Source organism: Ciconia boyciana, chromosome 7 (genome assembly GCF_034638445.1).
Source record: "Ciconia boyciana chromosome 7, ASM3463844v1, whole genome shotgun sequence".
Taxonomy (NCBI): Eukaryota; Metazoa; Chordata; class Aves; order Ciconiiformes; family Ciconiidae; genus Ciconia; species Ciconia boyciana.
Window position 1 is genome coordinate 14,417,905 of NC_132940.1, and position 8,284 is coordinate 14,426,188.

An 8,284-nucleotide genomic window follows, 5' to 3' on the forward strand; every position below is an offset into this window, starting at 1 on the left:
CACCATTCCAAATATTTGTTAAATTTGAATTTTGGAAGAAAGAGGATGAAATAATTTAGCTAATGGTATAAAAATGTAAAGGTCACAATGCTGATTGATTCCAAATTAATCTCTTCCATCATTTTCACTGACTTTTATAGGAATTTTCCAGTTACGACCAAGATTTTATTTTCTCTATCTGGAAAGTGACTTTACAACTGGATGACCCTTTTCAGAAATGTTTGTTTCATACTGCTTTATTTTAACCCATTATATTACCTCCCAAACAATTATAAAAGAAAAGCATATTTAATTGGCAATGTTAGATTTGCAACTGTCAGCTTTCCATCATGTCTCAGAAATGAAAACCTATTAATTCATGGATTCACAATTACAAGTATTCTTTAATTCTCTTCCACATTTGATGCATTAAATGGAATTTCTGACAAAAGTTTGACTTCTCTTTGATGTGGAAGAAATGGTAACATATTTCTAGTGCATAAATTCAAAGGTAAAGTCTTTGAATACAGGATACAGGATTCCAGGATCCCAGATAGCAAATGTAAAAGTCGAAAAATCTTCATAGACTCTGAAATGTATGATTAGAAAGCTTTTATGATAAGTGATTAAATTATTAACCCCCAGAACTCCACCAGTTTGTCCCCCCTCACCTTTGCAAACGCAAAAAGGTTCTATGTTAAAAAGATACTTTTGTTTTGGTTCTTAAATGCAGCTGTGTTCTGTTTCCTGATACTTTTGATAATCAGAAGCAACTAATATTAATCTGACTGTGATATTGTAACAGAACCGGAGTCTGGAAAAGTACGCACGTTTTGCAAACAGCAGCATTAATTACAGGTTATTAAACAGAAAGGAAGAATTTCACTCGGTCACAGCTTTAATTGTCCTATCAGTATCTGCTCACAAGAAACAACGGATCACATTTTTCATTTCTTTGGTGAGTTATCAGTTTCAAATGTCTTTTTATTCTTGCATGAATTGGAATAGATGCATCTGAAATGAAAAGTATTATATTTCATCTTAGTTGCCTGAAAGAAATGCTTGTCAGGGCCCAGCACGGCATATTGGAAGATGACACTCGACAAGGGTTGCTTTTATGTTTCTGGGGAGAAGATCACTTCAGCCTCTTCTATCTATTTATTTATGTAGATTGTAAACCCTTCAGGAGCAGGGTCAGTCCTGTGACTGTTCATACCATCCTGACTATGCCCTGGCTGTGAAATAAGACCATCGTAACGCTGACAAGCTTTCTCCTGTCACCTGCATCCCTCCCCTAGCTCTTCCCCCAAACCCTTCAGCTTCTCTGCAGTAGCAATGAGTAATGAACTTCAGATGGAGTATTACATAGGCTGTAATATGTAAACTACTTCACATGCAAGTAGGTGTGGGGCACGATCATAGCTCTCGAGGGGTTGTAAAGGCCTTTCATGGCCTTCAGCCATGCCTTCTGCGGCGCTGAGGCTGCTAAAACCTCCGTGAAAGTGCTGCAGGCCACTGAGCCTGCCTAGCAGTAGACGGTTAGATTTTCCTTCCACCTTTCCGCCAAAGTTAACAGGCCACAAAAATGGTTTAGAATTCCCCCTTTTAAAGAAAAATAAATAAAATAATAAAATAGTATTTTAAAAGTGATTTGCCTCTCTTCTTAATTAACTTCTTAATTAGAAGTCTCCTGGATTAGTAACTAATTTGATGAATTACCTTTATCAATAACATCACCCTTTACCACTTTCCTTAAATGAAAAGTTGTTCCATTTAACAGAATTTCACCCTTCTTTTGAGCCACACTTAAAAGCAATACATAGACCATACATGCCAAACAAAGGCATTCAGAATCGCATGATTAAAAAGAGAAACGAAGAATGTCTCTTTAAAACTGCTGACCATAACTAGTGCATTTTTTTTGGTGTTTCAATTCTGCAATGATTTATTGACATTTTGAGAGAATATGAATTTTTTGTTTGTGAAACTGATAAAGTCTGAAGAGATAGTTCTCTACCTGTCAGCTAGACCAGAAACTAACTGGCGAGGTAATACAGCATGACTATTAGAACTTGTAATGAACTCAGTGAACTATGGGTCATTGATTTTAAGTAAATTATTTCTTTGAAGTCACAGTGGAAATTCTGTTTGCAATCAATAGAACAATATGACCCTTTACTTTCAAAATATCCTTTAGAAGTCTTTCATCTATCAAAACTTCACATATTAAATCCTAAACATGTGTACAAGCAAAGAAACCAAATAAATAATACCACATAACTTGAAGGCATAGAGCAGACATAACCTTAATGAGATTTATTCATGTAATGGACTTATTTTGGCCATTATGTCACATGGCATAAATATAATACGTTAGGACAATTTGAAGGAAATGATTTCTTTATTTAATTTGACCTGAGCAGAATGATTGAAAAGAATACTTGATGAAAGATTTCTTCTGACTTGGTTTTGCAGTGTCTCCATTCTGGAGAATGGAAGAAGAGAAAAGGAGTTAATATGGCTCAGCATTTAGTATCACTTTGTAGATTGTTTGTTCGTATGTGTCAGAATATTAAAGCGGTGAGTCATAAGAGAGAACATTTTGTCCCACATATTTAAAATGAACAAAAGAAAATTATACTGTTATTGTTATGAGTAGAACAGTACTTCCAGTCTTGATTAAGCCCACTCACTACAAATTACCCCAGCCTGAACAGGAAAGAGTCATGTCAGTAGTGGTGTTATTCTCTGGCCATTTAAAGTGTCTCCTCTGGCCATTTAAAGATTTGGGTCTATGGTAGCACAAAAAATGGAGACTTTATAGAATTGTAAAGGAGACAACCCTTGTTTCTGAAATGTCACATTGAACTTAAAAAATATATATTTCTGACTGTTAAATCTACTATTGATTAAAGCCAGCCAAATGGGCACAGATTTACAACATGAACCTTCCTAGAAATTCTTGAAGGGAATGCTTGCAAATTTGTGGATTTATAGGAAGAACATCCTCAGATTATTTTGTAGTCAATATTTAAAAAGTACTTAAAAGATATTTCAGTGACACACCCACTATATAATCACCTTGCTATTATTCTGTTCCTCTCCCCTCATTTCTAAGGGGAATACTTGTACAAAGTAATGCATAAAACTATACATAAGAAAGAAGCAAACTACACACAGATCCTAACCATCTCCCATGTATGTCTTGTAGTGACATAATAGAAAAAAAAGGTATATCAAGAGAGTACCAGATACACAAGGTTTGCAAATGAAGAAGAAAGAAAGGGAACTACCGTCCTCCAGTTCTTTCTGTTATAACCAAGTTAGGCACTGTTTGTAGTAATCAAATAATTTTAGAGTGACAGTATACGATTAAGATGAAAGTGTATCTCTAAGTAGGAACAAATGCAAATCAATAAACTGATGTAATGAAAGGTTTCAGCAGCCACTTCTAATATTTAGCATTGGTTGGTATGATTGTTAGTGAATCATTTGACCAATAAGCAGCATCTTAGTTTTTATGTTTATGCGAACATTGCTAAGAACAAATGTAAGACAGTAAAGAATCAATTTTTTTTGTTGCTGTATTGAATATCCTGGCATATTGCAAATATTATGGCTTAGACTGGAAACTTCTGGGTTTACTCATTTTTTTCCTCTTGAAGTTTTGTCCGTGTGTTTGATAGCTGGATGATGGATGCTTGAGCTCTCTCCTCCTCCGCTAACACGGTTTGGCCATGATGACTAGGTCAAATTCAGCTGTTTCAGAAGTTTAGCTGATGTTTTTTTGGTCTGCTCATCAAGGAATTGCTTTGCAGGTCTGTTTATTTGGTACAATCTGTTTATTTGGTACCAATAAACAATTACAATTTGGTACAATAAACAATTTGGTACAATAAACAATTATTTGGTACAAATAAACAATCTGTTTATTTGGTACCAATAGGCCCATTAGCCATTTGATGGCCAAATTCCTTGGCCAAAGGAATGCCTCTGAATGAACTTCTTGGACTCTTCTTGTGACACGATCAAGACCTACATTAAAACAGAAAATCTGTCTTTGCTCTTCCTAGTGAAAAGAACTACAGTGCAAATACGAATGCCACAAATTGTAGCAAATCTCTGCGCCCCGCTTCCCCCCCTCCCTCTTCAAACTTCACCAGGGAAACTGTGAATATTCCCCCTTTGTTCTGTCTACAGCAACTCTTACCTCATTTGCCAGGAGACACATCTCATTATCAAGAAGCAAAGAATGGAACTTCCTTGCTGATAGGGATGTTTAGAAAATAAACCACCATTATCCACAGCTGTACTTCCAGTAAGAGCAAACAGTCCCTTTTTAGATATCAGCAGGTGGAAATCTCAGCAGAAAGATGCATGTTTATTGTTATGATTCCTGATTACCTTTATTGTTTTTATTCCACTCTGATACTGGCATGTTGGTGTTTTTAACCTCCTGAACTGATTTGAGGCTTGTTACAAAACACCATTAATTTATATTTAACTACCTAGGAATTTCCTCATTTAACTGCATTGGCCAGCGTCCCAATTCAGGCAGTACTTACGCCAGAATTTGTGACTGCTTTATGAACTGCTTCATGGTGAGGCATGAAGGTCAGAGTGGCAGTTATCTGAATGACAAAGCCACGGATGAGCTGTTCAGTACATTCTGCTGAACCATACTCTTTTTAATCAGAGAAGTGTTTAACATATTTTAAAATGAGTCTTTTGAATATGCCGGGATACTGGAACTAAGTATTTTATCCACTCTCCTCAAGAATCAAGCAAACCCAGGGTCCTGAGACCTGATTTTTGAGGAGACATATTGCATCTTCCATTACTTGCTTCAGGTACCTACACTGTATAACTGCACACCAATATGATAGTGCACATGTTCTTATAAAACATCTATTTTCTAGCTTGGGCAGAAAATTACAGTTTTGTTTCAACACTATCAAGCCAGGACCTAAATCAGAAATTATACCTGAATCTGAAAGGGGACACAACAGTTACATAATGCTTTTAAGAAAGCTTTATTTGTTAAATTTATACGAACTTTCAAATGCTTAAGAATTGGCGACATCCTTTACTGTGCACTTATTGCCATTTTACTGCGTACATCATCACTTTCCATATTACTGACCTCATTTTCTGCCTACATTTTCCAGACATGAGGTGTAATTAATTTATAAAGCAAAATCAGCCTTGATCAGTCTTAACTGTTTCATGAAATGATATTGCAAATTGTCCTTCACTTATATATTATTTAAAATCACGGTCTCTTTGAAAATCTGCTGTAAAACCAAGTTAACAACCTCCAAACAGACATGTAAGTTATTCCTCATTTTCTAATAATGAGAATACTAAATAATACCACTAAAAATACAAGAAGAATTAGTAATGCTGGTGTTCTTAAGGAGTGACTCAGACTTTCAAGACTCTAATTTTTCATCTCCATGTTTCTGCTGTCTGCCTATTGCTAGCTTCAGAACAGAGCAAGCCTCTGCCCAACTCACCTCCCAGTATTGTTTATTGGCCTCTTGAAACTCATCATTTCCATTCATTTCATTTTTTTTCTCAGCCATACAATATTTAGAACGGAGCATATGCATCAAAAAATGTACAATATTGCCTGACGTAAATCCCATCTACTCTAAACCTCGTTTCTTACCTTCATCTGAATATCTGCTTTTTCATTCACATACCTCATTCATCTTGTACAGTTGGATCTTTGGTAGAAGTTGCTCCATGGGGGTGGCAGGGATAACACTAATTCCAGAGGAGAAGGAAGTCCTGAAGGACTGCTTATTTAGAAAAGTAGAAGCCAGTTAACTCTAACCCTTCATGGCAATGGGTGCTGTAGGACTCACTGTCAATGTCTATGACTTCAGAAGCCTTTTTTGTATCAAACAATTATGGGCCGAACAATGTGCATTTAACTGAAGGATTTTCACTGACAGTTTTATTTGACTGAGGTGCCCCAAATCTGATCCTATATTATTAATTTCCATCTCATAGCTATTTTGATTTACTACTTTTGTCTCCTAAATATAAAGACTTTTATATCACTGGTATTTCACCAAATTTGATTAGTTGGAAAGATGACATTTACTGTTGTCATGTACACAGAAAAAAAAAGGTTCCCAATGTTTTGCAACAAGAACTGTGAATAATGTAATAAAAATATATAGTAACTGTCGTTGAAGGCTGCACAAGAAATTTGAGAGAAGATGACAAAAGAGGAAGAGATCTTGCTGTTATTTGCATTCTGCCACCTTTGATGCTGCTACTGAAATGTCTACCTGTTTATTTACAGCAAAGTTGTCTGGAGTTAGTCTTTAGTGAAAAAATAGTGCAACACTTGAGTATGCTTCTGGATTTGTAGCAGGAGGCTTTGAGGATTTGATTGCTGTGCACTTCATTTGCCAACCAGCAACATACTTCCCTATCCAGAAGAGTTTTTTTACATTTTCCTCCCACTGTTTGGAGTTTGATAACCAATGGGTGGATTGCAATTATCACAGCACATGGAGATGCAGACTGTCTTTTTATCTCTGCATATATGTTATCACAGAATCACAGAATCACAGAATCACAGAATTGTATAGGGTGGAAAAGACCTTTAAGATCATCAAGTCCAACCGTAAATCTAACACTACCAAGTCCACCACTACACCATGTCCCTAAGCACCTCATCCAAACGTCTTTTAAATACCTCCAGGGATGGCGACTCAACCACTTCCCTGGGCAGCCTGTTCCAATGCTTGATAACCCTTTCAGTGAAGTAAAATTTCCTAATATCCAGTCTAAACCTCCCCTGGCGCAACTTGAGGCCATTTCCTCTCGTCCTATCACTTGTTACCTGGGAGAAGAGACCGACCCCCACCTCTCTACAACCTCCTTTCAGGTAGTTGTAGAGAGTGATAAGGTCTCCCCTCAGCCTCCTTTTCTCCAGGCTAAACAACCCCAGTTCCCTCAGCCGCTCCTCATAAGACTGAATTTAAACCCATTGAACATGATCAGGGAATGCTGATTACTCATGCAGGTTGATACTTGGGGCAAAAAGAGTATTTATCTTCTTGATTCTTGAAGTATGCAGGAGTCCAGGGTTTTACAACAAACATGGGCTCCAAAATACATTCAGAAATGCTGAAGTCAGTGAGCAAAGCCAATGGCAATACTTCAGTTCTTCAGTCTCTTGCAGCCTTTGAACAGCCAGAGCAACACAGAGCCTCTAGGCAACACTCCCATGTGACTCTTGCACCCATAGCTTTTGTTTTCGGTCATATAAGGGACTTCATCAAGCCCAGCCCCATATTGGTTGGTTGGCAAACTGTTGATGAGAGGAAGAGCTACTGCCCTGATGAAGACAACATTAATCCCTCCTCTACCTTCTCACAGCTCTGGGTCAGGGCTACGAGCTGTGAAGGGACTGCTCCCTGTTAAGAAGGGGTCCCCAGCCAGGACCCACAGCAGAGGCTGTGATGTGACAATTTTGGTCAGTCCCTCTGTTTTGATTAGTAATAGGAAATGAAGAAAGCTGATCATCAGTCAGTATGAAAAGCTTAGCACTACTGGTGTCATTGCCAGTTTTCACTCCTCCAACACCTTCTGAAGTCGCCATCCTACTTAGCCATAACCCTGCAAAACCACCGCATTCCACAGAAGCCACTATTTCAGTTATTCTCGTATCAGGAGCACACAAATGTGCACAGGGCTGCCGACATATCTGTCCTGCTTCTGCCTACGCTTAACATGTCTGCTGCAAAGCAGCAGGCTAACAGTACAAAACTGCGATGTGGCACAAGCTGTACAGGTGCAGGAGCACTCTTCTATGCCTCTTGTCTAAAAAGAGAGATGGAAGTTTATATATTTACTTTCCTAACACTATTTCTTACCCTCCTATCCCCATCTCTGCAGCAATTGAAATGTCACTCTCCCTCCTTCTGGCAGATCAGTGCTTTTCTCAGGATGCACTCTACAAGCCTGCGTTTTCCTTTCTTACTCTAACCACGTTTTTACAAGCACACTGAAACATCTGTCTTGAGGTTTTTCTGTTCTTCTCTTTGGCTCGATCTACTTGATAATGGCATTTTAACTTCTACCTCCCAGACTACAGGGTCTTGAAGTACCAACTTCATTGCTTCTTTTCAGACTTGCCCCTCATCTCAGGAGAGATGGGTGAAGAAATTTGGCTGCGAAAGAAGGGCACGGTGCAAGTTGTTTCTAGTTTGAGATCTCCATCTCCCTTTATTTCTGGGCAGGGAAACATAAAATAAACTTTTCCTTGGAACTTTAATGGGCA